The sequence below is a fragment of the Dipodomys ordii genome, unplaced genomic scaffold (assembly GCF_000151885.1).
Source record: "Dipodomys ordii isolate 6190 unplaced genomic scaffold, Dord_2.0 Scaffold13, whole genome shotgun sequence".
Classification (NCBI taxonomy): domain Eukaryota; kingdom Metazoa; phylum Chordata; class Mammalia; order Rodentia; family Heteromyidae; genus Dipodomys; species Dipodomys ordii.
The window spans coordinates 20,499,410-20,514,376 of NW_012267229.1; the positions used below are offsets into that span (position 1 = coordinate 20,499,410).

A 14,967-nucleotide genomic window follows, 5' to 3' on the forward strand; every position below is an offset into this window, starting at 1 on the left:
AAAAAAAAAAAAAAAAGAAAGAAGGAAGGCAGGAAGAAAGGAAGGACGGAAATAAAATACTTGGAGATGAAAAGGAAGATAATTTTTTGTGGCCTTGTTTTGTTTTGTTTTTGCCTTTCTTGGGGCTTGAACTCTGGGTCTGTGCACTGTCTAAACTTTTTTGCTGAAGGCTAGCGTTCTACCACTTGAGCCACAGCTCCACTTCTGGATAGTTTATGCATTTGAATGGTTGGATATATTGCATATGAAAAGATTCCCTCTGTAAGTTTAGTGGATCAAAGGTACCAAGACATAGACTGTGGTTTCCTTTGAGGAAGAATGTTCTTGAGGAAACTGAGATTCTCTATATAAAAACAGAAGTTGTCGTCTTAGCCTCAGGCATACTGGAAAACTCCATATAGTTTCCTGAGACAGTAATCCTAATGTCTTGTTTAAACACCCAAAATACATAGGTGGTGATCAATAGAGCATAGCTCTTATGTCCCAGCATTTCTAACAAAAGCCCTTGAGAGAAATATGAGGCTCCAGTTTAGTAAACTGTTACATATACATAGGCAGTTTTATTCCACTTGAGAGGTATTCTAGTTTTAAATAGCTACCCTATAATGTTTTCCCCTTAAAATTAGACTACTACTAATAAAAAAAAAAGGCACAAGTATGCTGTATTGCATTACTCTGAGTAATGGTCCAAGAGTTTCATTTAATCAAAGGAATCATTGTTTTTTGCTTTGTTAAGCTCAGAAAAGAAAAGGACCTCAAGAAAAAGCCTGAAAATCACAGCTACAGGGAAGAAAGTAATTCAATATTTTATTTTCTTTGTTTACCTTCCATAAAAGATACAATGGGGGAAAAAGGAAGTTAAGGCTGGGCGCCAGTGGCACCCAACTCTAATCCTAGCTACTCAGGAGGCTGACATCTAAGGATCCTGGTTCAAAGCCAGCTGAGCAGGAAGGTCCATGAGACTCATCTCCAATTAACCACCAGAACATATGAAGTGGCTCTGTGGCTCAAGTGGAGCACTAGCCTTGAGCTTAAGAGCTCAGGAACAATGCCCAGGCCCAGAGTTCAAGCCCCATGACCAGCACCCCCCCCCAAAAAAAGAAGAAAGTTACAGAAGACAGAAAGGACTCAAAAGTGTAGAAACACATTTGAAAGAAAAGCATGAACGGGAAAAAAACAAATCGTTTAAATAGGGATACGGTGGACCCATTGCAACAATGAGATGTACAAGTTGTTATTTCAAAAATGAACTTTACAACTTTGGTGGGGGGGGAGGAGTTCTGGGTGGGGGGGCAGGGGGAGGATGGGAAGGAATGGGAAGGGGAAACAAAGGAGGAGGCTACAATGCTTGATAAGAAATGTACTCATTATCTTGCCCATGTAATTGAAACCCCTATGTACAGTATTTTCACAATAAAAAAAAAGAAAAGCATGAGTCTTCAGTGACATAAACTATCCCCAATTTTGCTGAAATACCAAATATTTGACTTGTGTACTATCTCTATTCATCTCTTCTTTTTCCTTCATAATGAGCTGGTTAGCTGAAGGTAAGGACATAAAGGCAAAAGCTTGTCTTTCAGTCTATTTGCTACCTTCCATGGCTATCACAATCCAACACAAGAGAACAGTAGTGTTCATTACCATGGAGGCAATTGTAAAGTTAAGTTCCGAATTATGAAATCACAAAATACAAGACACACGTAACAGGTTTTGAACTGTAAAACTGCAAATTACCAGAGGAAAAAACTCAAGTCTTTAGAAACTCTTCTGTAGCAATTCTCCTTCTTAAGTCTTTTTGTTTCCTTTTAGAAGATGGACACAATTACTGATTATTTCAAAAACTAATTTATTCTGTTCACAGAAGATATTATACCTGAATTCCAGCCCTCAGACCTAGTGAGAAATGAATGCCCTATTATAGGACATACAATCAGGTGTAGACACCTTCATAATGAAATGTGGCTTTCACCTGAACTGAAAGCAATCTCTGGCCTAGATCACAAAGTATTCTGCTGTAACCCTATCCTTTAAGTACTGTTAGCTGGGAAAGTCAAGTAAGTAAACAGGGTGCTAAGTGCCATCATAGAGGTGTCCATTTTATATGCAATGAGAAATGGAAAAGGAGTCATGGTGCCTAACATGGCCAGAAGGGTCAGTAGGCTTTCTGGAGATAAAGCTAGATATAGATGAAGAAATAGAGGGTTCATTCTCTGCAGGTGGACATGGAGGAATCCCAGGAGGACCAAGGTCAGAAACCTGGAGAATACAATCATCAGGATTGGTTTAAGCACTTGGGAACCTGAGGGTCACAGGATGAGGGGCCAAAGAGACCCCAGACCAAAGGAAGATAGCATGTTGAGGCTGTAACAGGCTCACTGTGAATGGAGACCACCAAGTTAGGTGGGAGTAAAAGGTCTCAGCTTGGCTAACCAGAGGGACTCAAGTACCCCTTGCCTGAGACATTTCAGTGAGCTGCACTGACAGAGGACAGAGCCCAGAGGACCGAATTGCAGAAGGCGAAGGACGGAACCTAGATGAGGCTACTCCAACAGGGAGTCAGCTAATAGGAAACAAAGGATGGAGTTTTATTTTCCTGGCTAAATCTCTGCCCTGAGCTCAAGTCCTCTTCAGCTCTTGAGTCCATTCTTTTACCTCACCAACTATACTGAGTTTACCCTCTGGCCTCCTCTCTATTTTTCAAATTATAAATTGGACCATCTTACCACTCACTCAAAAGGTACAATGGCTTCCTGCTGTTCTTAGGATTAATCCAACTCCTTGCCAAGGCCAGTAAGCTCTTGGGTGACATAGGCCCTTTTCCCCTCCCTTGCCTCTTCTCATCACACCTCCCGCCTGCTTATCTATATCAATCTGGCCTCCCTTTAGCTCAGGCACCCCCAAAGCAGGTTTCTGCCTTTCACTGCTCCTTCTACCTGAAAATTTATTTTTCTCTTTCCTCCTGCAACTGCAACAATCAAAGGTGAGATCATCTACCAGAATAAGGCTACTACAAAGGCCCGCTTCCACCCCATCACAGTTGTTCACTAACTTCAGAGCCAGATTGTCCAGTCCTCCGGGTAGGATAATTCCTGACTCTCACCCCCAGGGACTTAAATATACAAACATTCAGCTTTAGCTTATTTCTCTGCTATTAGTTGCATAACCTCATCAATTTTCTTGCCTCAAAAAAAAACCCAAAACAAAACAAACAAACAAATAAAAAAAACAGTATCAAGCTGGGCACCAGTGGCTCTTGCCTGTAATCCTAGCTACTCAGGAAGCTGAGATCTGAGGATCACAGTTCAAAGCCAGCCTGGGCAGGAAAGTCCATGAGACTCTTATCTCCAATAAACCAGCAGAAAACCAGAAGTAGCGCTATGGCTCAAGTGGTAGAGCACTAGCCTTGAGCTGAAGAGCTGAGGGACAGCACCCAGGCCCAGAGGTGGAGAAAGAAGAGGAGAAGGAAGAGGTGGAGGAGCAGGAGCAGGAGGAAGATCCTAATGGTAAAGAAGGAAGTTTATACGAAAGCCTGGAGCTAGGATTAGGTATGGCCTAGTGATATTGCCTCCATTTATAACATGACTTACCTCTCTAAAGAATATTAAAATGGTTCTCATTTGACACACCATCATCACCACTCACTATTGTTGTTGTTATTATAAATGTCTTACAAATGAAAATGCAGACTTAGAAATATAAGCCACTAGTAAATGAAGGAGCCAAGGCTGAGCCAGGGAATGACTGACTCATAGTCTAATGGCATTTTCACTACAGTACCTGGTCTCACATTTTAGTACTACATCAGAGATACTCTTGGCTGACATACAAGGGTACTGCACAAAAAGGGTAGGTAGTCTGGTAGAACTTGCTAACAATTGTAGACTTTATACACATCAGTCTGTGGTGCATTATCTAGTTCACAACAGAGGCAATAACAAACTCCCACATCTAAGCTCCACAACAGCCATTTGATATGTGCTCCTCTCTTCAAAGACCTCACTGTACCATCTCCCCGTGGTCATCAATTGGTGCCAAAGGTCCACTTCACAAAGAAAAATAAAACTTTTACTAAGGCAACACTTCCAACTCCTATGTCCACAAAATCCTCTGTATTCCCAAATAACCTCGCCTCTTTCTACATCAAATGGAAGAGTCATCCTTCTCTGGCAATGCTTCTGGCTATCCCAGGAATGTCCCTCCCTAATCAATTATATTTACCTTTTGTCTGTTTTAAATATCCTCCCTCTTCTCCCTCTCTCATGCTAGGGATCAAATCTGTCTCAAATTTCCTCCAGAAATCACACCTTCCTCAGGAAACCCACAGCATGTTCTTATCTTCACTTCCTGGATGTACATCTTTCAAGAAGCAGCAGAAGCAAACACACATCTCAACCTCATCCATCCACATAATGTAGGACCCTGAAATAGTCACCTCCAATGATATCTCTTAGGAACTAACTTCATTGAGTAATTTTGAACATTTCTCTTATGGCATTTGGCACTGTTAGCATTACCTCATTCTACAAAATTCTCCTCTTCCTTGATTACCATGATACCACTCATCTGATCCTCCTATTCTCTTTCTATGCCTTGTTGTTTCCTCTATAGATTCCTTTGCCTCCACCCCTCCCCTCCAATGTTATAACTCAAAAGTTCCATCCTTGTTGGGCTCTGGTAGCTCACACCTATAATCCTAGCTACTCAGGAGGCTGAGATAGAAGGATCATGGTACATAGCCAGCCAGGTAAGAAAAGTTACTATGAGACTCTTATCTACAATTAACCTCTCAAAAACCAGAAATGGCGCTGTGGCTTAAAGTGTAAGAGCAGCAGCCTGAAGCATAGGAGCTCAGGGATAGCACCCAGTCCCTGAGTTCAAGCCCCATGACCAAGAATAACAACAACAACAAAAAGTTCCATCCTTACACTTCATCTTATTTTACATACTCTAGTCTAGCTTTAAATCCCCATGAACCTAGTTTCAACTGACAGCTACACACTGGGGAATTCCACATTGATATATATCCTGTCTAGACCATTCATGTAGACATCCTGGGAAAGTCTGACTGCTGGTAGTAGTTCACCTGGATTCCATGGGTACCTTAAGCTCTCAATGTGTCCTTACAGCCACAGTGAGCACCCTGTCTACTACCCTTCCTGATGTGGTAATAACAACATTTATTAAGACAGGGTTCTCCAGAGAAACAAACCAATAAACCAATACAAAAAAATACCAGTGTGCACACGCATGCATAGATATTCATACACATATGCATAGTAATAGGTGTCTGGCTCATGCAATCTTCAGAACTGAAAAATCTGGAGTCCATAGGACAGACCAGCAGGCTAGTAATTCAGGCAGGAATTGATGTTGGAAGACTTGAGCCCGTCCTAATTAGAGCAGGCATCCTAGGACTCACACAGCAGAAGCTCAATAAGTGTTGGATTCTGGCCAATTGGTTATAAAATAAATGATATTAAATGAGATGGAGGGCACTTAATAATGATAGGCTGGAGGCAAAACACAAACAAGGACTATGTTAAAGATCAAGACACAGCCCTGCTGGGGCATTCATTTGCCAGAATTACATGACCATCACACCTATGACTGAATGAGGACCATCATGTAGAGAGAAGTATATTAATCGTGTACTCTCTTTGAATGTCTCAACAACCCTTTAGAGTTGGCATGGCAAAAATAAGGCCACTTTTTATGAATTGAGGTTAAGAAAAATTAAGGATCTTGTCTAGGTTACTACAGAAAATATCTACAATGAAAGGCCTAGTTCTTTATTGATATGCAGGTTAGAGGAACAATATTAAAAGAACAAACAAACAAAAAACAAAGTCAGCTGGGTACCAGTGGCTTATGCTACTCAGGAGGCTGAGAGCTGAGAATAGCAGTTTGAAGCCAGCCCAGGCAGGAAAGTCCATAAGACACTTATCTCCAATTAACCACCAAAAAGCCAGAAATGAAGCTGTGGTTCAAGTGGTAGAACATTAGCCTTGAGTAAAAAAAAAGCCCAGATAGTGCCCAGGCCCTGAGTTCATGACCCAGGACTGGCATGCAAAAGCATGCGCGCGCGCGCGCACACACACACACACACACACACACACACACACACGCACGTGCGCGCACACATGCACACACACGCACACATACACATACGCACACACACACCACAGAAATTCACACCAAAAGAGAACCTTCTATTATTTATACTATTCAATCATAAAATCATCATATATTCATTGTTGTAATAAACTTCTAGTTATATGGTAAATACCCAGAAGCACTGTCTTTTGTAATAATGCCAGTATTATTAAATTAAGTTTTAGAAATGACTAAGTAGCCCAAGGCGCTCAAAACTTAACTAATTTTCTTATTTATTACTAAATAAACATTGTAATTGGCAAAGTTTTAATAACATGTAGTCCATATTGGACAGGGGATATCATGGTGTTAGCCACACAGTAGTAGAAACTCTTCATTAGCTACTCCTGCAAAAGAAGGCAGGTCTGATTCTCTTCACATATATTTGTATATATAGTAACTTTACTTTTTCAAACCTCTTCTCTGTGTAGTATCATTTAAGTATTATAAAAATTTTATAAGTCAGGGCAACTCCTTTTCATTTCAGGTAACAGAAAACAGAGACAAATGCCTAAGGTCACAAAATTCATAAAAGCCAAAAGTAGGACTAGACACTAGGCCTTTCTATAGGCATTCTACAAAATTATCTTGGCTTTCTAACCTACCAGACTGTAGATGCATATGGACAGAGAAGGAACAAGTCTGATTTCCTTTCTATTAGTGTCTAGCACAGTACCTGGCATGTAATTGCTACACAGAGGTATATTTTGGTGAATTACTGAATTTACCTTTTATGTCAAAATGGGAAATACAACATTGTCAAATATTTTGGCTTTTTAAATGTTATTGCAGATTACCTTCAGTACTGATAGAATGAGTGAGCAAGCAAGTGAGAGGAAGGAAGGAAGGAAGGAAGAAAAGAAGGAAGGAAGGAAGAAGAGAAGGAAGGAGGAGAGGGAGGGAAAAAATAAAGCAAGCTAGCTATTAGCATTATCAAGAATAAACCAAAAGGAAATGTCATCTTTTCTAAACTATTTCTCAGCAAGATCAGAATTCTGAACTAGCATCCAATTATACCACAAAAGATAGCAAGAGGTATGTATCTAGTTTCCTGAAAAATTAAGAGTTAAACTGATTGGGAAGGTGGAAAGTGAAAACAGCACTAACATGGGAAAGCAAAGAAATCATTCATAACAGTAACCATCTGCAAGGCTAGCATGATGTCTGGCTATAGCTAACCTATCATGGCATGCCAAGGACTTGCCAAAAGAGGACTCACCCAAGGGAGCTTAAATCAGTGACAGAGAATTCACTCTATCAGGAAGATGAAGCCTGTAGGCAGGCCAAGCCTAGGAACTACACATATAGAAGCCTGGAGTATAAAGAGCTACTTTGACCAGGACTTCACAGCTTTTGTGTAAGTCCCTCTGTGCTTAGCCATGCTAGAGCAGGGACATAGAGGAATAGCTGACCACTTTCCAGTTACCAAAGTCTGATCCCACAAGACTCTCCTGCCTATATCAAGCATCCTTGAAGAAGATATTCAGAAATAGGCCAGGTATGGTAGCATATACCTTTAATCCCAGGATCCAGGAGGTGGAGGTAGGATTATGTAGGAAAAGTTAGAGAGACTTTATCTCAAAAATAAAAATAAGCCAGGTACCAGTGGCTCATGCCTATAATCTTAGCTACACAGGAGGCTGAGATCAGGCAGGAAAGTCCATGAGACTTTTTTTTTTTTGTCGGTCATGGGGCTTGAACTCTGGGCTTGGGAGTGATCCCTCAGCTCTTCAGCTCAAGGTGAGCACTCTACTGCTTGAGCCACAGCACCACTTCTGGTTTGCTAGTGTTTTATTGGAGATTAGAGTCTCACAGACTTTCCTGCCCAGGCTGGCTTTGAACCATGATCCTCAGATCTCAGCCATCTGAGTACCTAGGATTACAGGTGTGAGCCACCAGTGCCTGGCCAATGAGACTCTTATCTCCAATTAACCACCAGAAAATTGGAAGTGGCACTGTGGATGAAGTTGTAGTGTGCTCGCCTTGAGCTGAAGAGCTCAGGGACAGAGTTCGAGCTCACAACCGATTAAAAAAAAAAAAAGTCCAGGGTGGTGACATGCACTTGTGATCCCAGCTACATAATAAACCTAAATAGGAGGATCTAAGCCAGCCCAGATAAACATATTCTCAGTCTCCTCTCCTAGAGATTCGAGTTCAGTGGGAAACATCCTTAGATAATTTTCATGAATAGTTTAGAAATATAATATGCCACCAGTATTCCCCACTTAAATCAAGTTTCCCTCATAAGCAAAATGCAATAGGACCAAGGCTGACTTCTTATAGAGACCTTGTAACCAATAAACCTTCCAGGTCATGCTCTTCCACCTCCCCCATGCAAAAATCCCCTGATACTTTGAGGCTCCTACAGAAGAGGACCTCTTTCTACCACTGAAGATCTGGCCCACCTTCCTTTTCGTTACCCTGAACACCTTGCACTTTCTGATAGCTTCTCTAAACATGCAATGATCCAAACATCTCCAGCTGCCCAGTTATTTGACCACTTCAACATCAGCCATCTTCACTGAGTTTACTTCCCTTCAGCACTTCGTGTCTATAGCAAAACACAGAAGCCTGTCATGCCCAGTAATTAATTGCTCCAATTCTGAAATCTTCCATTCATATGTTCCTCTAACCACATCCTCCTATGACTCCATCACTCCAATACACCCAGTCCTTGACTTCATCGACACTTTTGGTCCTTGTCTCCTTGCCATCCAGCTTAGACACACGATGAATCACATTAGTCACCATGTCCTGTCACTCACCCTTAGCAAACCCCATCTCTGGTTTAACACAAACATACCCTTCTCTGATCCTAGAACCAGGTAGTTGAATGCTATCAATATCCCAATAAATCCATGGTCTCCTACTTCAATGGAGCCCAGCATGCTATCTGAAGATCACTGACATACTTTGAAGTTCATTCTCCCTCTTTCTGACTTTAACCATTTGCCAAAACTTCTCCTTTGTCCACTGACATTTTGCTACTTATTCTTAGCAGACAGCTTCACAGAGATGATGGAAAGACCAGAATGGCACTCACTTAGAAACCATCTCACCAGAAAATGGTTGTACCCAGATACTTCATCTTAAGGGCTATCAAGTCCACAGGGTTATTTGAAGTAAGCTCTCTGATGTGAATCAATCATGAACGTACACAATATGATGAAGGGTACTTTTCTAGTAAAAGCAAAATAAAATGTGTCTTGCTTCTTGAAAGGTCTCTTGAGCTGGGTCATGACTCAAGTAGTAGAGTACTTGGTATGGTAGAGTGTTTGCCTGGCAGGTGCCAAGGCCCTAGGTTCAACTCTCAGTACAACCAAAAAAGAGAGTGAGAAATAAATCTCTACTCAGACTCCTAACAATGGAAAAGAATGTTAAAAGAAAAAAAAAGTTCTCTTCTCTTCTCATAATCATATGACAAGCTTAAAGCTAAACATAAAGGTAGGGTGTACATCAGTAGAATAATTATAAATCCTGAGCCAAACACTAAATTCCCTGACAATTTTTTTGTGTTGATTCTAGGGCTTGAACTCAGGACCTAGACACTGTCCCTGAGAGTCTTTGCTCAAGGTTAGAGCTCTACCACTTGAGCTACATATCTACTTCCCATTTTTTGTTCGTTAATTGGAAGCAAAAGTCTCATGAACTTCCCTGCCCGGGCTGGCTTTGAATTGTAATCCTCAGATCTCAACCTCCTGAGTAGCTAGAATTACAGGCAATTCCCTGATAATTGGTATGTATGTAAGTGTGTGCCTGGGCACTGTTCCTTAGCTTCTTCACTCAAGGCTAGTGTGCTACCTATTGAGCTGCAGCTCTATTGCTGGTGATTAACTGGAGATAAGAGTCACGTGGATTTTCCTGTCTGGATGGCTTTAAGCCATAATCTTCAGATCTCAGCTTCCTCAGTAGCTAAAATTATAGGTATGAGCCACTGGCACATGCCATCCCTGATCATTTTTAATAAATTCAAAAATAAAGTCAGTGAAAGAACATTAAGTTATTCACACATTGTGTGTGTGTGTGTGTGTGTGTGTGTGTGTTACTGTGGTTTGAACTTGCCTTTCAGGTGTTCACCACTGAACCCTGCCTCTAGACCCATGTTTGCTGGTTTTTGAGATGGAGACTTGCTTCCTTCCATGAACATGCTCATGGATTTTAATCCACCTACTTGTGGTTTCGCATAGTTGCTGAGATGACAGGCACATGCTACTATGTCTAGCTTCCCTCCATTGAGATGGGTCTCAAAGACTTTTCTTCCCATTCTGGCCTTGAACCATGATCCTCCCATTCTCAGCCGCATAAGTAGCTAGGATTCCAAGCACGAGCCACCTGCACTTGGCTGCCATTCACTCTGTTTGTGTATGCTTGCCTGTACCTATACTGGGGCTAGAAATCAGGCCTCTTACTCTCATTTGGCTTTTTTTCCCCTAGGCTGGCACTCAATCATGTGAGCCACACCTCTACTTTAGGCTTTTTTTGCTGGTTAATTGAAAATAAGAGTGTGGCAGACTTTTCTGCCCAGACTGGCTTTTGAATCTCAAGCCTTAGATCTCAGCCTCCTGAGTAGCTAGCATTACAAGTGTAAGCCACCAGCCCAGCTACATTCACTCTTTACCAAATCCTAATTCATTGATGATGCTAGAAGTTTTTCTTCCTTATAATTAACACTAGTTTGTGATGGTGGTTGTAGTGGTATGGGGGGTTGTGTATAAGAGAAAGAGAGAGAGAGGGAGGGAGAGAGAGAGAGAGCCTTCTTCAATGACCCTGTAAGAACTATTTTTTTTCATTTACAGATGAAAAAGCAGGTGTACATAATTTCTCCAAGGACTGAGAGCTAGAAAGTGTCAAAGGTAAAATTAAAATACAGAACTTGAGCTGGGTGTCAGTGTCTCATGCCTGTAATCCTAATTACTCAGGAAGCTGAGATTTGAGGATCGTGGTTCAAAGCCAGCCTGCAAGAAAATCTGTGAGACTCTTATCTCCAACTAATCAGCAAAAATCCAGAAGTAGAACAGTGGCTCAAGCATTGGTATGCCATCCTTGTGCAAAAAAGCTCAGGAACAATACCTAGGTCTGGAGTTTAAGCCGCAGGACCAAAGCTCACAGAGCCTGAAAACAAATTTATTTATTTGGTATAGTGACTATTAACAGAAGTACCCAAGTTCTGGGTGCTAGGGTCTCATGCCTGTAATTCTAGCTACTACTTAGGAGGATGAAACCTAGAGGATAAGGATTTGAAGCACTCAAGAGGCTGTGACAGGAGAATCACAGTTCAAGGCCAGCCTGGAATACCTAGTCTGGCCTACAGAGTGAGTTCTAGAGGACTCTAGACTATACAACAAGACCCTGCCTCAGAAATGACGAGGATGCTATGTTGATGACTCATGTCTATAATTCTAGCTTCTTAGGAGTCTGAGATTTGAAGATTACAGTTCAAAGTCATGAGGACCTATCTAAGAGAGTAGCATAAAGCCACAAGTAGAGGTGGGGCTCAAATGGAAGACTGCCATTCTTGAGCAAAAAAGCCAAGGGAGAACATGAGGCCCTGAGCTCAAGCCCAGTACTAGCACAACAAAAAAATGAAAAAAAGGGGGGGGGGCTGGGAATGTGGCATAGTGGTAGAGTTGATAATTTAAATTTAAACAGGTAGCTGGGTGTTGGTGGCTCATACCTGTAAATCCTAGCTACTCAGGAGGCTGAGTTCTGAGGATCACAGTTCAAAGCCAGCCCGGGCGAGAACACCTGTGAGACTCTTATTTCCAATTCACCACCAAAAAACCAGAAGTGGTGCTGTGGCTCAAATGGTAGAGTGCTAGCCTTGAGCTGAAGAGCTGAGGGACAGCGCCCAGGCCTAGAGTTCAAGCCCCACGACAGACAAAAACAAAAAAGCAAAAATTTAAACAGGTAGCCCCTGGAAAAACAGGGGAAAACACAGAATTGTTCCAAATACAGAAATGCTCAACAGGTGTTCATGAAACAAATAACATTCCCTTTAGGCCTTTCAAATAATAAAATTTTCATTTAGAATTTAGTTCTTGTATACATGGAGCATTTAAAAGTAAGAAAAAAAAGTGTTCCAGGGATCCTTTTACTTCAGAGCAAAATGCAAGTCTCTTTTTTTAAATACACTAAAATTAAAAGCTTTCCACCATAAATTCAAACCTTTAAGAAGCTTACCCCCACATTATAACTTCTCTGTAAAAATTCTGCACAAGATACAATTATCCTATCCTTATAAGTGAAAATATAATGGCACATTTTACTATTGATGTTGTTTCGACCTGAAAGATGAAACTGGTACTTTCAAAGAGTTCAAGTCACATGAGAGATACAAAATGCTCAAAAGGTCAAGGATTAATTTTAAAATGTTAAAAAAAAAAAAAGTAAGTGTACCTGCTGGCCATCCAAAAATGATAAGCAGAGAGATGAAAAGGATAGAATTGCCAAGAAAGTAAGTAAATAGAGCTGCTATTTCCCAAATGAAAACACATTAAAGCTGTAATTATATCTTGGGGTATCTGCTGACACAAAAACTCTACTATGCTCTTGAGGCTTACTCTATCACTAAGAACTACCAAATTGGAATTGCAGCTGTAAACATAACTAGGACACTTTATACTTCTCAAAGATTCCCAATGTGACACAAGGGATAAGGCAGAAAGAAAGCCAGTAACATTTGCCAAAAACGTTCCTTCCCTCAGTTGTTCAAGGTAAGTCAAGACTGTAATTTTTTTTAAGACTGTAAGTCTCATCTTGTAAAATTCTCCTCAGACATGGAAAGGAGAGGAATGCTGTGATATTTAAGAGCTTCTTCCACCCCATGGTATAGCCACATAGATAGCTACCAGCAAGGTCGTATGAATAGATAGATAGTGAACATCCCTCCATTCACTCAGCAAATACGAAGTACCTGTAAGGGTCAGGTGTCATTTGAGTCCCAAGGATACAGCAATGAAAAAGTCTCACACTTATGGGTTAATGTGAGGTGGGGGGAGGAGGCAGGGGAGAGTGTTAATAAACCAAGAAACTTGTACTACAAGTGTTGGTAAGTAGAGTAAGATATGGAGGGCAGGTGTCTGGGATGTATTTTATAGAATTGATGGGGAAAGTCTGAAGTAAAGGAATCAATCATGACAATACTCAGGGATCAGAGTTCTGGGTAGAGGGAACATTAAATGCAAAGGCAGTGAGCTGGAGTATACTTCCAATTTTTAAAGAATAGCAGAAATAGGTATGGCAGGCTGGAAGTCAAGAGAGGTGGACAATCTGGTAGTCCACAGCAAGAACTTGAAATGTGACTAAGATGAGAAGCTACTGGAATGCTGTAAGAAAACTAGAACAATCAGGCTTACTTTTTAAATTGCTCACAAAGGGACCACAAGTCCCTATTCCTACGATCAAAACATATCCCCATAATCTAGTTACAAGCAAAAGAAAAAGTACATAAATAAAAATAACATATTCTGGTAGCATCTTTGCATGAAGAAAAAAATAAAACATACACATGGAAACAAAAGACTGAAAAGATAAAATACCAAACTGATTTACCAGGGTTAGTGAGACTGAGGTTTTTCCCATGCTTCTGTTATTCAAGTTTTCTATTAAACATAAATTACTTTGAAATGTAATAAATTACTTTTTAATGTTATATTTAAAACTTAAAATAAACTCTCTCCACTATGAGACTACCCTAGTCTAAAATCTTATTTCAATGTAGGAGTAAAGAATGTGGGGAACATTTTCCCCCAAATTACCACAATTCCCAAGCAATGTTTGCTTGTTGTGAACCACTGCACAAATCAAGTGTGGCTGGATGTATCAAGGTCACAAACCAACTTGGTTAATGTTTATCATTACATAGTGACTCCCAGTCCTCTAAACCAACCTTAATACCATCTCTCCTAAGCCATTCTCATTCATTCCCTAAGTCTCTTTCATACTGATTTGCATGCTGCTTCTGGATTTTTCCACTGTATGTCTCTTAGAAACAAATCAAGCCCAAATAAGTTGTTCCAGCTAAATGAAGTGAGCTTTTGGCTTGTTCTCCATGATTGAGAATTATCCGGCAGGCAAAGCACCAATTGTTTTAGGACTCATTTTCTCTTAACTTTGAAATATTGCAATACCAAGTTACCACAAATGAAGGACATCAAGATAACGACCTATGAAAGTACTCGTATTTAAATGGAAACTGCCGTGATTCTTTTTTAGATTGAAAGTTTCTAGACAGCTCATGAATAAACATTTAGGATATCTACATAAATAGATGCCGTGGATTCACGAGACATACACAAAAACAGAAAGGAGTATACCCTCCCTCCTCCATTGCTTGACCCTCCCCCCCACCCCCACCCCCCCCCCCCCTCCAGTCACACACCAGCTTCTCCCTGGGCACAAGCCCCGAGCCATCGCTGCTCGGAAATGCAAACCACCGGACTCCAAACGACTCCAGTTCGCAAGCACTCTCTACCTACGGCCCGTGTATCCCTCCCGCTCCCCACCATCGCTTCCAATAGGCGTCTCTGAATGAAGTGCAAAACTCTCTTCCCACGCCATTCGGGGCATCCGAGAACTCGGGGCCCACGTGTAGTGTTTCGGCGTGGGCAGACAAGGGCCCCAGGATTCTACTGTACCCCGAGTGGTTCGACTCCCGGGTTGCTTGGAGCTGAAGCTCTTTACACCAGAGGCCTGGAGCTGACCCGCTGGGCCAGGTGCCCCTCCGCGGACACCCCCACTTGCCCTCCGTCACCCTTCCTGCTCCCTTCGCAACTGTGGGGCCACAGTGCACGGGGATCCCCAGGGCGCAGAGCC

At 41.5% G+C, this 14,967-nt stretch overlaps 1 protein-coding gene across 1 annotated transcript in view; it reads right to left on the reverse strand.

The window, feature by feature from the left end:
• Window positions 1-14,961, reverse strand: part of Zhx3 (zinc fingers and homeoboxes 3) — a 114,062-nt gene extending 99,101 nt beyond the window's left edge. The window contains exon 1 of the mRNA XM_013011123.1: window positions 14,790-14,961. The gene's annotated coding sequence lies outside the window, so the exon portion shown is untranslated. The remainder of the gene's footprint in view (window positions 1-14,789) is intronic.
• Window positions 14,962-14,967: the final 6 nt, after the last annotated feature.